This window comes from Mustela erminea, chromosome 12 (assembly GCF_009829155.1).
Source record: "Mustela erminea isolate mMusErm1 chromosome 12, mMusErm1.Pri, whole genome shotgun sequence".
Classification (NCBI taxonomy): Eukaryota; Metazoa; Chordata; class Mammalia; order Carnivora; family Mustelidae; genus Mustela; species Mustela erminea.
This window is the reverse complement of record NC_045625.1, coordinates 67148754-67170119: the sequence shown is the minus strand read 5'-3', so window position 1 is coordinate 67170119 and position 21366 is coordinate 67148754.

The following is a 21366-nucleotide window of genomic DNA, read 5'->3' as shown; positions in this document are numbered from 1 at the left end:
AGGCCTTCTTTTTTAAAAATGGGTCATGGTCATTAAAAACTGAAGCCCAGCAGCATCAAGTATGGCTGTGTATGTTAAGGGCACTGAGTCAATAAAATCACCAGGAGCTGTTTTCTAAAGCTATTCAAACTTGATAGAGTTCATCCAATTGCCCTCTAAAAACAGGAAATGAGTGAGAAGAATAGAGAATACTTCCTTCTATTCATGACCATGGTCAGCCTGTTACCCCACATTAATACTCTTTAAAAGCCAGAGACATATGGGGGGGGGGGATAGCTCACTTACATTGCTTCCCCTGCTACATATGACTCCCATGGATGGCCCATCACTTCTGGAAGCAGAAGGACAGTGTTCACTGCTCACCGTCTGCCATCAGTTAGGATTACATATGGTTCCAAGTAATAAAATCCCTAATGAACAATGGCTGAAATGAGGTAACAATTTACTTACCTCTCAAGTAAAGCTGCAGAGGTAGACAGCACAGTGCTGACATGGGGGCTCTGCTCAAGGAGTTCCCAGGGACCTGCCTCACCACTCTGCCATCTCCATGGCCTGGCCTCATCCTCGTGGTCCAATGTGGCAGCTACAGCACTGGCTCTCACAAATGCATTCCAGAGAGCTGGAGAAGGGACCAAAAACAAGGGAGACAGAGTGTGAGCTGCCTGTTCTTACGAGCTTCCGTCCAATAATTCTGCTCATATACCATTGGCTTAAGGTCAGGAGTTCTGGAAGAAGGGGAGGCTCATATGAGGGGCCACCAGCAATCTCCACCCATGCTTTTCACATTCTTAATCTGCTTCCACATCACTTTTTGCCAGGTGACACACTTGAGGTCATCCTCAACAACGTTGTTCAATTATATGGAGTCAGGAGCTAACCGGAGGCCTTGGACTAAGCCCCAAACAAAAACCACCCCACATTTGTGGATGTCCAGCCATGTTACAGGAGTGAAGGTGTACTTTGAGCCCCACTCCTAACCTCCTACCCTCAAAGAGCTTACCTTCTCCCTATGATAACCTCAAAGCCCAGGGTTGACAAGAGCCAGAAACTTTACCCTCTCCAGTTTAAACAAAAAAAAAAAAAAAAAAAAAAAAAAAAAAATGGACTTCCTAGAAAGATGATGGGTTCTGACTGAAGACTAAGACAGAAAGAATGTGTGGGTCTCAGGGGCCCTGAAACCAGGCACTGCAAAGCCATGCAGGCTTTTGTTCTTTTCCTGCATGTGTACCTTTCTTGCTGATGGTCTGCTTCTTCCATGAAGGGGACCACGGAGATGCCAACAGCTGCTGAGCTTTCCATCCTACAGCTTCAGCCACTTGAGACAGAAAGTGACCAGATGTGCACTCTGGTTCAAAGTCAGGAATTACCAGGGGATAGATTCAGTGGTCCACGTTAGCCAGGTGTTAACCCTGGGTTCATCAGGGTATCCAGATGGGCTTAGCCAGCTGAGACCCATGGACAGAGCAGGAAAAAGTTCCTACCAACAGGGAGCTCGTCAGACAGAGTCAGCTGACAAGTATGCAAGGCAACATTCTCTAAGCTCCAATGATCAGTTTCTAGGACAGGTCAAAATTCCCTGGGAAACAGCTACAGAGCCCTTGTCACTGAGGGCTCATTCGGGTAACTTCACCGGGGCAGTTTCCAGAGCCGCAGGACACACTCTGTTTATATACCATGTTCCCCCGAGGAAACAGGCTCTCCAGCCACAGCTCCAAAGGGCAGACCCATGTGCCCTCCAGGAAATGATGACGTTGCCCAAATCAAGGCCTCCAAATCAGCAGAATACCAAACACTCAGGAAAGTATCAGACTAGATTTTTGTCCCCCACCATGAAGTTTAAAACAGATGCAGGAAAAACGACTCTTGAAAAGTGAGCCCATGGGGCGCCTGGGTGGCTCAGTGGGTTAAGCCTCTGCCTTCAGCTCAGGTCATGATCCCAGGGTCCTGGGATTGAGTCCCACATCGGGCTCTCTGCTCAGCGGGGAGCCTGCTTCCTCCTCCCTCTCTCTGGCTGCCTCTCTGCTACTTGTGATCTCTGTCTGTCAAATAAATAAATAAAATCTTAAAAAAAAAAAAAAAAACAAAGTGAGCCCAAGGACAGTCACAGCTACCCAGGAGGGTTAACCCTCTGAAGGTATCCAGGAGGTCCTCTGCATTGCCACCTCACCAGTCAACAGTGAAGAATCAGGGGAAGCAGGTCAAAGTAATCACTCATGAAAACTAAGAAAAATGTATCCTCTGCCAGAAAAGATTGACCACGTAGCTACTGTCACAGTGTGCTGCATTAGATGACCTTCCCCCACCCCCTGCCAAGGTCCTGCCAGCCAGGGTCATTTTCAGATCTGTTCTCAGCACCTAGACTCTCATTGCCCATCATTTGTCTCCCAAGAGTGAGAGAAACAAAAAGACAAAACATACCAGTTGAGTCACCCAAGTCATTATGAAGCCAGAGTCATTATTCATTATTAAGCTATCGTCAATGATCACCAGAATATCCCTGCTTTCCCGTGAGGGGCTCTCTAGAGAAAAAACTGTGTTGTTATTCCTCAAATCACAGGACAGCAGTCTCCTAAGAGTCGCCTCGAGTGCTGATGGAGCCCCGCGTGGATGTGTTTCCCAGACCACATTGGTCTTCAGGAGCCAAACGGGGAGACGTCCTCCCCCCAGGAGCATCATTAGCACCGTGGAAATAATACTGAATGAGGGTCCAGCCACAGCTCCATTACTTTTCTGGAGAACTCAAGTCGTGTAACCCTTCTCATCCCTGCTGACTGCCAAAATAGAATGATACCTACCTCAGGGATAAGATGTGGGAATATGGAAGCATTCTGAAACTGTACACTTTTAATCTCAGGTAAGATGAAGGGTATTGGCATCATACGCACGTGTATTAAAGACAGAGCTACTGAAATGAAGAAATTCATACCAGTAGACCTCCGTAAGAAGCGATAACTTATATGGGTTTTCCAGTTGCTACCGTGAGTAAAAACTGCAGATCAGCCATGAGAAATGAGGCCAGGTCAGATCCCCAAACCTCCCCTTCTTCATTCTCTTCCTGGGGAAGCTACGTCACGGAACTCCAGTAAAGGCACATCTACCTTCATTTATGAATTAAACTTGCATTTTTTCTTTTGAAAACAAATAAAATAGCCCTTTTTCACTTTGTATCAATGCTGCCTACCCACGTATAAATCCTCAAAATAAAACCCATTTCACTGTCATTTTTAAAAACCCATTTTATCTGCCTGGTCTCTAGCCTCTGAAAGCACCTGCCAGATCTCTGAGCCAAGGTCACAGAGCACGTGGGTTAGCTGCAGAGACCCCCATTCACTCCCCAGTAAGTGCCTGGAGTGGCTCTTTGTCTCTCATCCACTTTCTCCAAGAGGCTCATCTTCACCTGTCCGTGATCTCCTGGTCTCACATTCCAGCTGCAATCTTGCCTCTGGACCTTGAGACTTGTTGATTCAGAAAACACTGAGTGCCTGCTGTGTGCAAGGCACTGTTTGTTCACAGTGAACAAAACCATCAAAACCTCATGGCTCCCTGAAGCTCATGGTCTAGTTCAGTCCTGAGTCCTAATGTTAGAATCTAGGTTTCTTCGAATGGATTCTGACATCTCTGGACCTGGCACGTTTTAGCCCTGTGGGCAGCAAACTTCAATTGTCAATTGTGTCATCAAGAAAAGGAGAACTTGAAGTAAATGGCACATGGAACTTTCTAGAAAACCAGGTTCAAGGAAACCAAATAAACTACAACAGGGCACACAAATGCAAAAAACACAGGCATGTCGGCTTCTGCAGCCTCCTTTTGTGGATCCTCCACAGAAAATGGCCAAAGTAACCTTTGCTCTCCTGAATCCCCTCTTCTAGTAGGATATGCCAGGCTGGGTGTCTTTCCCTCAAAATTATCCTGGATGTGTCCATTATGTCTCATGGGACTGCCTCTCTCTGGAACCATTTACAAGGTTAAGGAAGGGAAATAAAACAAAATACCTTCTTTAAAGCAAGAGTTCTAAGTAATCGAAATACCACATTTACTGGCCATCAATTCCTAGCACACCTGATGCTCTATCTCTGTTCCTGAGAGCGTGGAGTTAAACAATAAGTAAAGCACTTCCCTTCCAGTACCAGTTTGGAAATTAGCCACCGGATGGTGGGTTTTGTTGGTTGGCTTTTTCATAAACTTTACAATGGTATTCATTTTGCATATGGAGAGTTTTAAAAGAATGGCAGAGCTTGCAAGTTAAACTGGAGACCAGATAGTGGCCTCTGGATCCAAATGTCCCAAGCAGCGCGTCATATACTTATAAAAGTAGAAAGACGAAAAATCACAATAACACTAGAAACAAAGGAAATTAATAATCCAATGTTCTCTGGGAGAAATGTACAAAAACTGAAGCATGGATGGAGCCCTAGAACAGAGGAGCAGAGGAAGGAAGTAAAAATGCGCCCCCTCGTTTGACTATCATCTCAGACCTGAGATGTCAGGTCTCTGATGCCCTTATGGCCAGTAGCCCCCCTCCTATTGTCATGTAACCACTTTCTGAAATGACTGTTGTTTGTTTCCTACTGGAGTCATTAGTGCTGCCTACATGGACTTTTCTCTCTCTTCCTTCGTGTATGATAGGATTGCATTTCCTTGATCCCTTGATGAAATATAGACCTGTGACTCCCTTTGCTTGAGAAAAGTGATGTGTGTCACTTCTGGATGGAAGCTTTCACACCCAGTGCACATTAGCAAAATTGATATGGCCTCTGCTAAGGGGACCAGAAGCTCTCCAGACAGTGGCTGCTCCAACAGTCTAGATCCTGGAGTGAGAAACAAACCTATTATGTCAAGGCAGTAAGAGTTGGAGGCTGTTTGTTACTGCAGCATGCTGACTTCTATTCCTATACCTTAAACGAGGGTTGCCAGATATTCTTCACAAAATTTCATAATCCAGGTGATGTGAGAGTGAAAAATATGCATTTAATTTTTATGTGATCAAAGGTATTTACATTTTATAATATTCCCACTTTCAAAACTGTTCTGCTGTTTTACAGTAACTAGACAGATCAGGAGGCTGGCAAACTTTTCTGTGAAAGACCAGACAGTCAATACCTTAGCTTTTGTGGGTCATACATATGGTCTTTACTGCAAATACCCAATCCAATTGTTGGTATTTTAATATTTATGTGTTTATTTTAGAAAGAGCATGAGCATGCAAGTGGTAGGAGTGCTTGAGGGAGAGAATCTTCAAGAAGACGCCCCCGTATCCGTAGGTTGGTTGGAATGGTTATGCTTTAGGCTAAGAGTTGGGTTCAAGTTCAATTTCAAGTCTGTTGCCTGATAGGTATGAGCCTGGAGCCTGACAGGAGGTTCAATCTTGTGACCCATGAGATCATGACCTGACCGAAACCAAAAGTTGGACGATTAACCAACCGAGCAACCCAGGCGCCCCAACCCTGCTGTTGTAGCACTAAGCAGTTATAGACAATTTATAAGGGAGTATCATGGCTGTGTTTCTTTTTTTTTAAGATTTTATTTATTTATCTGACAGATCGCACACAAGTAGGCAGAGCGACAAACAAAGGGAAAGGAAGAAGCAAGCTCCCCATGAACAGGGAGTCCAAGGCAGAACTCATTCCCAGGACCCTGCGATCATGACCCGAGCCAAAGTCAGATGCTTAACCAACTGAGCCACCCAGGCACTCCCATGGCTGTGTTTCAGTAAAATTTTATTTACAAAAATAGATGGAAGGCCACACTTGGCCCACATGGCATGATTTGCCAACACCTGATAGAGATCACTGAAGAGGGAACAGAATCAATCAACTTTGTACTGACTTCCCCACCATTCGGCTTCATTTGTTGACTTACACATTGCTCGTTGCACTGAAAAATCTATCTACAGCTGCATTCAGGACAGGAATCAAAGCCTAAAAATGAATTAATTTCAAAAATGTTAGAACTTCTGTTAATTAAATAACTGTGCTGGCCCCACAGGGAGAGAAATGGTATAGTTAAAGAAAGAACTTCATCATAAAGGGAATTAGGAAAGAGATCTTTTTTTCCTAAGTAGGAGCCATTAATTTTTTCTGATTTCATCATGATTGGATGTTTACTACAAGAAATACAGCATGCACTGAGGCCACAAAAATACGATATACAAAATTACTCAAAGGACACATTTTCCTAGGTACCTTGCATAAATATTTAAAGATTCTTTTGTAAAATTTTCAACCAAACACACTGAAAACAATTGCTTATACAATGCAAATGTAACCCTTTTCTTAGAAAGTAATTATTTTTGTCAAGGAATTGAATTTTCTCAAAATGAAAGAAAGGGCCAATTTATTTTATTTTGAGAGTGAATATGATGAGCACAGAAATAAGTGAATAGAATGCAGACAAGTTCTGGAGCTACTAGCTATTGTAGTAGGGTATATCTTTGGCTCTTTCTTCCTCCCTGATCCTTGCCAATATCCCCCACCGTTTACCTCTCCATCCCACTGATGTTGTGCTCAGCCAAGTGACTAGTTTAGCCAGTTAACAAACAGAAATGACAATGTGGGATGTCAGAGCAGAGGTCTTTAACGACCAGTCCCAAGTTTGTTTTCCCCCTTTTGCACTCTGCCATCCTGCATGTGCCAAAAGGGAATGATGGCCCTTTGCCGTTTCTATCTGTGATGCAGAACACATGCAACAAACTTGAAATTGAACTTGAACCCAACTCATTCCAACCAACCTACAGATATGTGGGTGACAAAATAAATGTTTGTTTTTGTATACCATTGAGATTCTGGAGTTCTTTGTTATGCAGTGTTATCACATTAATTGTTGACTAATACAGCTTTTACCATACATTATTTCCCATTTTATATTATTTACTACTTTATATTATTTACTATTTTATGTACTATTTTGTTTTATATTTATATATTATAAATATATAATTATATCTACTATTTTGTATGTTACTATTAATATTTTACATTTCTTGCTTAATCAGAAAAAAATTTTTATATTGTCATGGGAAAAATCATGGTTTGCAAATAAACTGTCATCATTTCATGGGGTTCCTGTGTGGCTCAGTCAGCTAAGCATCTCCCTTCAACTCAGGTCATGATCGCAGGGTCCTGGGGTCGAGTTCTGCCTCGGGCTCCCTGCTCAGTGGGGAGTCTGCTTCTCCCTCTCCCTCTGCCTCTTCTCTCCACTCATGCTTGCTCGCACTCACTCTCTCACAAAAATAAATAAAATCTAAATAATAATAATAATTAAAAAAGAAAAGATATACATCTTTCCTTATTGATGACATTATTAGATTCCTAGAAAACTTAAAAAGATTTAATAGAAGACAATTAATTAGGTAATGGAACGAAACACAAAATAAATACATAAAATTAACATCTTTTACCAGATTAATAATAATCAACTATAAATATATGTGAAAAAAAATCAAGATGGTGATCAGAACTGTGTAATATATAGGAACAAGTGTGATTTTTTTTAAGGTTATAAGACATAAGTAAAAAGACATGCCACAGAGTCCAAAAAGATATTCACAAAGCACATATTCAACGAAAGAACTTATAACCAGAAAAAATAGATACATAATTTTATATATATATTCTAAGTGAGCTCCATGTCCAGCATGGAGCAGAAGGCCGGGCTTGAACTCATGACCCTGAGATCAAGACCTGGGCTAAGATGAAGAGTCAGACACTTAACTAACCAGTTAAGCCACCCAGGTGTCCCCAGAATGTATTTTTTAAAATTCTTTTGAATCAATAGAAAAAAAAAGCCAGGCCATTTAAAAAAAAAAAAAAAAAAAAGGCAAAAGACTTAAACCAGACACTCCCACCAAAGAGGCTATCCAAATGATAAATAAGCATATGAAAAATATTTAACATCATTGGTCACAATGAGATACTATGTACTCATCAGAATAGCTAACATTCTAACAACTGACAACCCAAGTTGGCAAGAACAGGGACATCTGGTCTGTCCCGAAGTTGGCAGTAGCATCACTTGGCATGGGAACTTTGCAGAACTCTAGCATTCTCTGTTAGAGGTGAATATCTGCATACATGCTGCCCAGCAATTCCCTTCCTGGCATATACTCAAAGTCAATGTGTCCACAAGTGGACCAACAGACATGTATAAGAATGCTTTGGGTGTTACTCCTAACATCCAGAATGCTAAACAACCCAGATGTCCAGCAAGAGTAGAATGGAGGAGTAGAAATGTAAATGATACACCCACTGTGGAAATGTTATAGTGATTCCTCAAAAAATTAATCATATGGCCCAGCAATTCTACTTCTGGGTATATACTCAAAAGAGCAGAGATCTGAATGGATAGCTGTGTACCCATGTTCCCACCAGAATTATTCACAACTGCTAAAAGATGAAAGTGACCCAAGTGTCCCTCAACAAATATGGATAAACACGGAGAAAACAAAATGAATGGGAAAAACAAAAAGATTCTACACAAAGGAATATTATTTAGCCTTAAAAAGAAATAATATGACTCATGCTATGATGATAGCAGATGATGACCCTTGAAGACAATAATTATACTAAGCGATGATGGGAGAGGATTTGCCAGTTCGACATTGTTTCCTATAAAATACACGTTACATAAAAATCTTAGCTTTAAAAAATAGAATGAACATGGGACGCCTGGGTGGCTCAGTCTGTTAAGTGTCTGCCTTTGGCTCAAGTCATGATCCTGGGATCCTGGGATCAAGTCCAGGCTCCTTGCTCAGCGGGGAACCTGCTTCTCCCTTTGCTTGCTGCTCCCCCTGCTTCTGCTCTCTCTCTCTGACAAATAAATAAATAAAGCTTTAAAAAAAAAACCAAGATGAATGATTTTGCTGAAATAAAGGCAAGAAACTCTTAAGAAAGAGTAATGTACAACAAAAAAAATTAATAAATAAAATTACACTGAGTGAAATAAGCCAGACACAAAAAGACCAATATGATACGATCCCACTTATATGAAGAACCTGGTGTAGTCAAACTCTTAGAGGCAGAAAGTAGAATGATGGCTGCAAGGGGCTGAGGAAAAGGGAAATGAGATGCTATTGTTTAATCCCCATAGATTTGAGTTTGGGATGACAAAAAATTGCTGGAGATGCATAGTGGTGACGGTTGCAGAACACTGTAAATATGCTCATTGTCACTGCAAGGTACACTTAAAAATGATTAAAATGGTAAGTTTTATGTTATTTATATTTTGCCACAATAAAAAAAATTTACCAGTGGATTTGATAACCTGTCACTCATGTAATGGAATAATATACAGCAATGAAAATGAAAACAACATAGATTTTAAATTTTTAAAATCCAGTAGCAAAAAAAAAAGTGATGTGTATGTTTGAAAATACATAAACAATGACAAAAATAGATGCAAAAGGACACTGTTACATCCTTAGAAATATAGAGAACATATTTTTAGCCATGGTAGAATTGCATTATGTTCCAGCTTTATCCAGGAAGCCTTCTGAAAACTGAGGCCAAGAAAAATTCAAATGATCGAGACAAATACTTAGATGACTTTTCTTTTAATATTTCTTACTGAATAAACAAACCAAAAAAAACCCAGAAATTCCAAGCTACCAGTTCTATCCTGGACCCTGGCATCCCTTCCCCGGCTACACTAATCATTCCCAGGGGCAGGGTTCTGAGACCGCAGTCACTGGCTAGGAGCTGAAGTAGACAAGGCAGTGAAGACTTGCTTCTCAAGTGTGAGATTCCAAGGAGGGATGGACAGAGTCAGGAATGGCCCTTAGAGAGGATTCTTGCCAAGACTGCAATTTTTGATTAATGTTTCTGAGGCAGGAAGAGGAATAGATTGTTTCAAGTGGCCAAGAAATACAATGTATCAAGTTACTCAACCTTCCTTTGGGGGAGAGAAGATTCCTGAGGCTCCCATCAAACAGTGAACCCGGTGAGATGCACACATGCTCATCCTCCTCCCTTGAGATGGGAGAGGAGGAAGACACTGGCAGCACAGTGTGTCAGGTGGGAGTTAGGGGGAGTTCAAGGACAACTCATACCCAGAGCCAGGTGAGCCAGGACCCTGACAAGCCCTCACTACTCCAACATCAAGTGGGCAGAAAAGAGCCACGGGGAGCCACAAAAGAAGGTTGATCCAGAGAAAAAGGAAATAGTATACAGTTTGCTGAGGCTAAGGAATATCCACTGTGTTTATTCTTTTAAAAAAAATGACAAACACTCAAATAAGCAGAAAAGTTATTACTGAAACCTGCAGCCCTATACTAGTCTTCTAGGATTCTCTCCCAGAGCCCTTGGAAGGAGCGTGGCCCTGACCACACTGCCAGAAGTGCGAGAATTAATTTCTGCTGTTTTAAAGCGCCTACTTTGTGCTGGTTCCTTATAGTAGCCCTAGGAATCTATTACAGTAAGATATTCTGAAAAGTGTATTTGATGTAAATGGGTACAGTTCAAAGTCAGTAACAATGAAATAAACAACCTTTATCCACAACCTAGTTTACAAAAGGGAAGTTACTGGTAGCTTGGAAGCCCCTCCAATGTGCTCTTCCCAGATCACTATTCCCACCCTTACCTCTACTATCTGAAATTTTGTGTTGAGCACTCCTTTCATTTTCTTTATAATTTCTTTACATATACATATATGAATCTATCCCGAAATAACATGGTGCTTAGTTTTGCCTGTATGGGCTTTTGTAAAAATTGAGTCATACTTTATATGCTCTTCTTTATGTATTTGCTAAACAATTTGGTTTTTTTTTTTAAGATTTTATTTGACAGACAGAGATCACAAGTAGGCAGAGAGAGAGAGAGAGAGAGAGGAGGAAGCAGGCTCCCTGCTAAGCAGAGAGCCCGATGCGGGGCTCGATCCCAGGACCCTGGGATCATGACCTGAGCTGAAGGCAGAGGCTTTAACCCACTAAGCCACCCAGGCCCCCCCAACAATTTGGTTTTGAAGAGTAATTTATGATGTGTAATATTTCACATACAATCCATTTACTTCACTACAAATAATACCTCAGTGGTTTCCTAATTTTTTGTTATTATAAACAGTATTACCATGAACATTCTTATGTAGGTCCCCTAAAACACATGGACATTACAATTATAAAAACGTGGGTTACAACAGGTCTAGCATTGAAATAGAGTTTCTACCTAACAGAATTGCTGAATTATAGAATGTGTTTATGTTCAACTTTATGAAAAGTACACTTTAAGTCCATAGATAACAGAATTAAAAGGAACTCTTTAGATGTCAAAGACACAGACTCAGAACAAGATAGAAAAGATGAGATTAAAAAACCAATCAGTTAATAATCCAAAACATCTGACAAGGACACGAAAGAAATACAGACCAATCTCACTTATGAATATAGATGTGAAAATCATAAGTAAAATATAAGCAATTCAAATGTAAAAATACCTAATAATAATATACCAAGTTGACTTTACTCCAGGAATGCATGCATGACTAAATATTATGAAAAATTCATATAATTTATAAAATGAGTCACACTATAAAACATGAAAGTATATGATCACCTCAATCAGTATTAAAAAGGTTTGATAATATTCAGAATCTATTTCTCTTTTTTAAAAAAACTCTTTATAAATCAATACTAGATAAAGTGATTTTTAACATGATGGAAAATATCCACATTAAATTAGGAACAAAGATAGAATGCTTGCTTTCACTTCCATTATTCAAACTAAAATCTCTAGTCTCTGTATTAAGAGAAAGTAATGTATAAATATAAAGGAGACAAAAATTAAAAAGGAGAAAAGTTATTATTCAGAGATGACATACGATTTGCAAGTGATTTTTCACCTAGAAAACACATGATTAAAAATCTTGGATTGTAAAACTTATCTTTGAAAAATGTTCCCATAATGGAGACAGATAAACATACCACTCAGTAGTGTGTCCTGCAAAGACAATTTGTCCTATGGTATTGGCACAATGTTTTTAGTGGAGCAACAGATTAGGGAGAAGATTGGCATTAATAATCCATGTTGTACGAAAAATGGTAACTATTGACACAGGTATCATGACAAAATGGTCACATCATTAGATGTAACAACTGGTTCACCTCCCCCTTCTCGTACTCACTCTTAGACAGAACTGTATTGGGTGGAAGGGGGAATGGAACTAACATTTGTATCATTACCTCTTTTCTCTCTATTTTTTTTTCCTGACAGAGCAGACATTTGAATTTATGTACTTCAAATGTATAAATAATCTAACATCATTATAAATAAAATCTTAATATCCAGGTGTGGCGGCTTGCAAATTCTGCTTTTGCTTGATGCTGGGCTTGGTAACAAAATCTAGCCCTGCTACAAATCCTATCTCTCAACAAATAATCCGAGGTTTTGCATGTGTGGGAAGTGGGATATATGGGAAATCTCTGTACTTTTCATTTGATTTTGCTATGAACCTAAAACTGCTCTAAAAAATATATTTTATAATTAAAATATAGAATTTGCTCATTATGTGCAAAATTAAAGAGTTGACATCACAGAGTGCATGTTATTTCCAATAGGCAACTCCTTTGGGCAATTAGGACCCCAGCTCTTGGTTCCAGAATTAAGAGGCCCAATTGTGGCTTTTTCCAGCTGAACCCTGTCCGTGACCTGTGGTCTATGGAGTCAAGAGCTGTGCTCTCTAGAGCACATGTCTTCAAACTGTCCTTTTGTCCCTCACCTACTCTCTCTTCTTTTCTGTCTATGCAATATTTCTCTGCCTCCCTTATTTTATTTTTTATTAGAAAAGCTTCTTGTTATTTTCATGAAACCCCAAAACCAGCTACATGATCATTTTTACCCTCAACCTTCTTAGAGTCTTTTTGCAGTGAAACCAGGCTCTACGTATAAACAAAGGTTAACATCAGCAGCAGAGATGCTAAGACAGTCTTCACCTCGCTTACAAACACAAACACAAATTCTTTCTATGTATATGCATTAATTTGTTAGAAAATATTAAGGAAAATGTCCTTTTGCATAACAACAAAGACAAAATAACCTGAAGTCAAATCAACAGAAAATGTGCAGGATTTAAATGAAAAGAATTGGCAGCATATGGAGGTACCCAAAAGCTACAAAAGTGGAGGGCTATACTGTGGTCCAGATTATAAGTTTCTATATTGTACAGATGACAATTATCCCCAAATTAACAATTAATGCAGTGAAATTCCAAACAAATTCTCAATGGTGTTTTTTTATTTTAAACAATAAAGATAAATAGGATAATATAACATGTATACTATCTTGTAGTGAAGAAGGCCCCAGAAGCATAGAATAAAACCCAAAATCCATCTAGAAACTCTCAATGGACCGCACACATAAAAATTTAGAATTTCTGCCTGGAAAACAAAAGCTATGTAAAAGTAAGAAAATGCAAAGGCAGAGGACACGATAAAATAAGTTTACAACATAAAAAACAGAAAAAAGTTGACATATTTGGAAGAGGTATTTTTAATCAATAAAATACTACAGAACAAGAAATCAAGAAACAAGTGAAGAACACAAATGGGTCACAAATGGCCAATAAAAATACAAAGTACTATTCAATATCAACAGTAACCAAAGAACGCAAGCATTCTTAAAATAAGATAATTATCCTTTATCACTAGGCAAAGATTTTTTTTTTAAGTATTCTTAAGGATTCGAGAATTGCACATTCTCATACACCATCAGCGTATGACAGGGTATAAACCTGCATAATTTAAAAAGTGCTTTGGCAGTAAACATAAAATCCATAAAATGTGCCTAACATTTGACTTAATAGTCTTTCTTTCAGGAATTTGTTCCATGGAAATAACTATACAAAGGGTCTAATTACCTGAGCAAAAGAATGATTGTCTTGACCTTTATGAAAGGTGAAAATTTCGAAACAGTCTGAATGTCCAGCATCTGCCAGGCCCATTAAAATTAAGCATCGCGGGGTGGACTATTGGACGGCCGTGAAAAATGACGCTGCCGGCTCCAGGATGTTAGCAGGAGGAGTCGCGGCAGCCAGGCACCTGTCCTCCCCACAAGCACCGCCAAGATGCCCAAGAGTAAGGGCAATTCAGCCCACAGGCAGTAAAGGAACCCCAAGCTATCAGCAAAGTGGTCCACCAAACCCATTTCTGCGAAAGTTTAAACCAACCCCCACCTCACAAAGGCAACAGGGAACTCTCAGTCTTCAGAATACAAACAAGTAAAGGAGAAAAAGGAGCAAAAGGAGGGGCTGAAGTGGGTCACAAAAAACCATAGACTGATCTGCAGAAAACAGAACAAACAGGAGCAGCCAGGCTCTGAGGAAGTCAAGCAAAAGCCCAGTCTGGTGACGAATATCCTATCCCAAGACTTCTCTGTGCTGCCTGCCCTTCCCTTACTCGTCAACTGTCTTGTAAAGACAAGATTTTTAGAAGCTCTGGAAATAATCATTAAGAGGTTTGGGGGGATTTGGGGGTTTTGTGTGTGTGTGTGTATGTTTTACATCCTTAGGTAAGTGTCAATGCTTTTTCTTCAAAGGCTAAACTAAGACCTGTTGTTCAGTGTTTCTGTACAGCCAGGAGTCTCAGGAATATTGGAATGAAGTAGCCTGTGGCATCTTATGCACCAATTTAGCATCCCACAGGCTGGTGCTGGGGAGGGTTAGAGCCCATTATACAAAACACAATTAAATGCCATGCATACTCATAATCATGTATGCAGCATGTCTCAAAGATTTCAAATTGTGGAGCTTCTACCCCCATGTTCTTTGAGAGCACAGTTTTTTCAAGGCACCTGCTCCCTGACTTTGGGTCACCCACTTAGACGTGAGTGTCACCTGTGACATTTCCAGTAGCAGCAGTCCAGTCTATCTTACAGCTTTGCTAATACACTGCTAAGATGGGACTTTTTTTAGAATGTATGATATTAAGAAGATTTAGAAGTATGATATTAAGTCATGAATTCATGGAACTTTAGACTTTCACTGAAGTGACTGGGCAATTTTTTAGAAAACAATTGCAATCATTCTTTTTTTAGATTGCTAATACTTGCATAGGAATTACATTCAGATTCCTCCATGTATAGATTCTTACATGTAAGAATTGTATCCAGATTGTTTATAGTGTCTGTGAACAGAAGAGGCAGAAACCTTAATATCTTAATTATTACCCAAATGAGGGGAAAAGGGGAGGGAATTCTTGGTGGCTCAGTCAGTTAAGTGGCCAACTCTTGATTTTGGCTCGGGTCCTGATCTCAGGGTCCTGAGATAGAGCCCTGCACTGGGATCCTCACTCAGTGGGGAGTCTGCCCTGCTTGAGGATTCTCTCTCTCTTTATCTCTCTCTTTCTCTCCTTCTGCCCCTCCCCCCACTCACGCTCTCTCTCTCTCTCTAATAAAGGAATAAATCTTTTTTTAAGAAAGGGGTGCCTGGGTGGGTGGCTCAGTCAGTTAAGTATCCAACTTGGTTTCAGCTCAGGTCATCATCTCAGAGTCCTGATATTAGGACCCATGTCAAGATTTTCTCCCTCTCCGTCTGCCCCTCCCCTACCACCACTTGCACTTGTTCTCTCTCTCTCTCTCTCAAAAAAAAAAAGTGCATATATACTGTATTTTATTGACTCAACCACCTACATTTTTCACACAGGTCCTGCTATCCTTCTAACTGCTTGGACATGCACAAACCCCAGCAAAGCTTCCATACAGTTATCATTTCAAATCGAGTTACACATTTTATTGGTAATAGAGCCACTGAGTTTCATTCTTATTTAAAATACCTTTCCAAAGATTTCACCATAACTTCATTGGAACAAACGTCCATAATGTATACAGAAAGATAGGGAAACAAAAAAGCAAGGAACAAACTTAATATTACTGAAGAAAATAATCTTTGTTGAAAGAATGAATTTAAGTTCATTTTTTTTCCTAGAGAAGACACAACCAAATGCTCAATGGGACCCAAGGAAGAAAATATGCAGAAGTGGCTAAAGATAGGAAAATACAGAAAGATCGCCATCACACACCATGCAATGCAACTGAAGGGTGGAGAAACACAAAAGTCAGAAGAGATGAAGGAAATTTTAAAGCATCAGGAAGCTGCTTCTGTCAGACAGAGAAAGACAAATACCATATTGATCTCACTTATATGAGGAATTAAAAAAAAACAAAAAACCAAACTCATGGATACAGAGAACAGATAGGGGCTTGCCAGGCGTGGGGGCTGGAGAGTAGGCAAAATGGGTGAACAGAGTCAAAAGGTACAAACTTCCAGTTATAATATAAGTCCTGGGGATATAATGTACAGCGTGGTGACTACAGTTAATAATACTGTCTTCTATTTCTGAAAGTTACTAAGCGATTAGATCTTAGATCTTAGATCTCATCACAAGAAAAGACATATAACTATGTGTGCTATTGAATGTTAACTAGACTTACGCTGATCATCTTACAATATATACAAATATCGACTCATTATACTGTACACTTGAAACTCATATAAAAAACACAATATAATAATATATGTCAATTACACCTCAATTTTTTATACTTTTTTTATTCATTTATTTGAGAGAGAGAGAGAGCAAAGTGAGTGAGAACATGAGTGAGAGGAAGAAGGGCAGATGGAAAGGGAGATACAGGCTCCCTGCTGAGCAGGGAGCAGAGCCCTATGTGGGGCTCGATCTCAGGACCTCAGGATCACGATCTGAGACTGCGGACCCTAACCGACTGAGCTACCCTGGCACCTCTACACCTCAACTTAAAAAAAATAAAACAAAAAAAAGAGGAGGAGGAGAAGGAAGAGGAGGAGGAAGAAGGAAAAAGAAGAAGAGGAGGAGGAGAAAGAAACTGGTCATGACACACAGGACTATCAATGAGGCATTGTCCCATAGTTTAAATGGCAGCATTTTTTTCTTTCTTCCTCAGCAGAACATTAAAAAAAAAAAAAAAAAAAAAACACTAACAATAATGATATCTTACATTCAGTGAAATATAGTTTTTGTGTTAACATGAAAGATAACCTTGATACACTGTAAGCTTCCCTTTCAGCAGCACACAGGCTAAATAAAAGAGAATGATCCAGAGTCGATGTAGCACCTGGATAAGGGCAACATGCAACCTCACAAAGTGTTCCATGGTCTTTCTATTTCTTAATCTAGGTGTTTATTTGTGAACATCCACCCATCTGTACACTTAGGTTTGGTGCACATTTCACTAAGTGCGCCATGCTTTAATATAAGTTTCTTGAAATATCAGTGCAGAACAGTTTATAGAGCACGGATACCTTTTTTGGTAACTCGGTGCAGGTGGGCACGTATTCTCCCATTTGTGTGCACGTTCGTGAATGCAGGCATAGAATCTAAATGTCAATAGGAATGATCGGAAGACAGGTACCTTTCACTTTCTTCTTTCTCCTTTTCTGTGTCTGAAGACTTTCTACAATGAGCACATTGTTTACAATCAGAAGAAAAACACAGAAAGGGCTACTGTCACTTTACAAACACATGCACATAAAACTGGCGTATTGTGCTTCACAGAAATTGTGTAGAGAAATAATGAAGGATGTGTACAAATCAGCTATTAGAAGACTCATCACATTCATATGTTCTACCCAGTATTTTCATTTCTGAGAATTTAGCCTACAAATGATTAGAGATATCAGCAAATATTTATTTACTAAGTTTTTCATCACAGTGTTTTATAAAGTATCAAACACTTCAATAACATATGAATAGTTAAATTACTGTACATTCATACAATGAATGCAACCACTAACATGGGTGTGGATTTTGAAGAAAATGTGATGACGTAAGAGATGCTTATTCACACCTGTCAAATGAAAATGTGCAACACGAGACTCTAAATGCAGTATAAAAGATTTTGTAAAATAGGCATAAAATAAATATATGAAATACACATGCAAATAAAAAAAGAAGAAATACATGTATGTTTATAGTGGTTATTTCTAACTGTGAATTTTACCTTTTAATTGTCTTTTTATACCTTTCTGTATTTTCTAAATTCTATAAAATGAGTATTATATATTCTGTAATTTTTACAAAGTCATTTTTTAAATCACTGCAGTCACACACTTAATCCAGAGAGCAAACATCCACACCAAAATAAAAAGCTGATTCTACAGAGAAGTACAGAAAGTGGCCCAGGCCCTGCTTTGCAGCCCTGTACTCACCGTAACTGAAAGATGCCCTGTTATTTAGAGTCTACTGGGTCCATTGAAATGCAGCCCTCGTACTCCCACTCATCTTATTTCCTTCCCCAAAATAAATTACAAAAACTGATGGAGGCAGGCAGAGGAATGTAGTTGCCAAGAGATATAACAATCAATGTAAACATGAGAAAAAAATAAAATGAAAAATAATAGTAGACACAGTTATAATCCAGGGTTATTTAGTAACAAGACATAGAATCCCATAGACTTGAGGGCAACAATGAATTAAAACAATCCATATCCACATCCAGAATGTAAGTCAAGTCATTAAAAACTTTTCTATGGAACATTTCTCTATTAAAAACTCTCAAGTTATAAAATTTCATAGAAGTGAGCAGAGTTATAAAAGTTAGAACAAGGAGTTTTATAATTTTTTGAATGCATAACAAACATTTCCTTTAACAGATTAATATTGTACTACCATATTTATAGAGAAACATAAATAAAAAATATAATTTTTGAAGGATCAGAGTTTGAAATGTGTCTTACACCATAAATGGATCATTTTGTGCATTGATTTAGTTCAGAATTCAGCAAACTAATATCTGTATTTTATTCACTCCTTTTATTACTGAACACTTTATTAAAACACAAGATAAATTCAGAGAATCATTTTATTCCCATTTTTACTGAGAATTTCTGTATTAAAAAGAGGGAAGTAGAAAACACCACCTGCTCAGTATTTAATTTATCTGTCACCTTATGATTCTCCTGGCAATCTTATAAGAGATGAGAAGAACAAACTATAGCCCTAGTCTAACACTATTGGATGATTGAATCTGGCTGCTTTTTGATACATAATGAAGCCCTTTTTACCTGACAGACTCCTTTTCTCTTACAAAAAATAAAAAGCAAAATAGATCATCTTTAATACCTATTACGTTACATTTTACATGGCGGAGGAAGGGTCTTTACTTCTATCTGCTCATGTCTTCTATACATCATAAATTTTTCTCAAGGTAAGCACCTAAGATTTGAGACAAAGAAAAGCAATTTTGTAACCATAACAATAATAATCACATATACAGATCTATCTATCTCTTTATCTATCTATATATAGTAAGTTATGCTAATATGTGAGTCTTGTATTACATAGTAAGGGCAGTTACATTTAGAAGTGATTTATAGGCAAAGATGACTTATGGATAAGAACTGCACTAATAACATACAACAGTGTTTTTCCCAACAGTAGCTTGTAAATTATGGAGGAAAGTATTCGAGATAAGAGATATTTGCCTAATTTTTAAAATATTACGTGAATGGCTGAATAATGATTATCATTTATTAATGTTTGTAAAAACTTTTACATTTTATGTCCATTATCCCACTGTTTCCAAAAGCATGAGAAATGCAACAAGCAAAAAGAGACATTAAAGATGACTGGACTGAAGGCAACTGTGGTTCAGCCACAACAGTAGCTACAACAACATGCAACATACATAGAAGGCACCCCTGAAGCACCAGATCCTGGTGAACAGCGGACACTACAATGCAGGGCACTATAAGATCTCCCCTTCACAATTCCACTACTTTCAAGAGCAGGAGACATAGCTGACTTTCCTAACACACATAGGGAGTTAGACAAAATGGGGAAACAAAAGAAATATGTCCCAAATGAAAGAACAGAACAAAACCACAGCAAAAGAGTTACATGAAACAGAGATAAGTAACATGCCTGATAGAGAATTTAAAGTAATGGTCAAAAATATACTAAGTGGACTTGAGGAAAGAATGGAAGATCTCAGTGAAATCCTCAACAAAGAGATCAAAAACAAAAAAGAACCCATTGGAGATGAAGAACTCAATAACTGAAATTTAAAATACACTAGAGGGAATAAATAGAAAACAAGAGGAAGCAGAAGACAGATCAATGACCAGGAAGACAGAGAAATGGAAAACAATCAGGCAAACAGGAGAAAGAAAAAAGAATAATAAAAAAAGAGAATAGATTAAGGGAACATCAAGCATAACAACATTCACATTATAAGAATCCCAGAAAGAAAAGAGAGAGAAAAGGAAACAGAAAATTTATTTGAAGAAATAATAGCAGAAAACATGCTGAATCTGGGGAAAGAAACAGAAATCTAGATCCAGGAGGTAGAGAGGGCCTCCAGTGAAATTAATCCAAGGTCATCCACATCAAAACACATAAAAATTAAAATGGTAAAGTGTAGGGATAAAGAGAGAATTCCAAAAGCATCAAGAGAAAAGAAAACAGTTACTTTAATGTAACTTATCAGGGAAACCTGATAAGCCTATTCACTGATTTTTTAGCAATAGCTTTGCAGGCCAGAGCAAGTGGCATCATATATTCAAAGGGCTGAAAGAAAAAAACCTGCAACCAAGAATACTCTATTCAGCAAGATTATGAGTCAGAATAGAAGGAAAGATAAATACTTCCTCATAGAAACAAAAGTTAAAGTAACTCATCACTTTAAACCAGTCTTATAAGAAATGTTAAATTGGGGGGGGGGGGTGCCTGAGTGGCTCAGGGGGTTAAGCCTCTGCCTTCAGCTCAGGTCATGATCTCGGGGTCCTGGGATCGAGCCCCATGTAGGGCTCTCTGCTCAACAGAGAGCCTGCTTCCTCCTCTCTCTCTGCCTGCCTCTCTGCCTACTTGTGATCTCTGTCAAATAAATAAATAAAATCTTAAAAAAAAAAAAAAAAGAAATGTTAAAGGGGATTCTTTGAGTGGAAAGGAAAGACCATAAGTGGGAATAAGAAAAGTAGGAAGCCCAAAGAAATAAAACTAAGTATATCTACAAAAATCAGTTAAGGGATTTGCAAAATAAAAAGAATGTAAAGTATGACACCATATATCTAAAATGTGGGGGGAGGGAGTAAAAATTTAGTACTTTTAGAATGAGTTCAAACTTAAGCAACCATCAATGTTAATATAAACTGCTATATGCAGAAGATGTTATATGTAAATCTAATAGTAACCACTAATCAAAACCAGTAATACATATGCAAAATATAAAGAGAAAGGAATCCAAGTATATCATTAAAGAAAGCAGCAAACACTGAAAGAGGAGAGCAAAAGAAGAAAGGAACAGAGAAGGACTACAAAAACAAGCATAAAACAAGTAACAAAATGGCAATAAGTGCACATCTATCGATTGTTACTTTGTTAATAGACTAAACACTCCTAGCAAAAGATAGAGG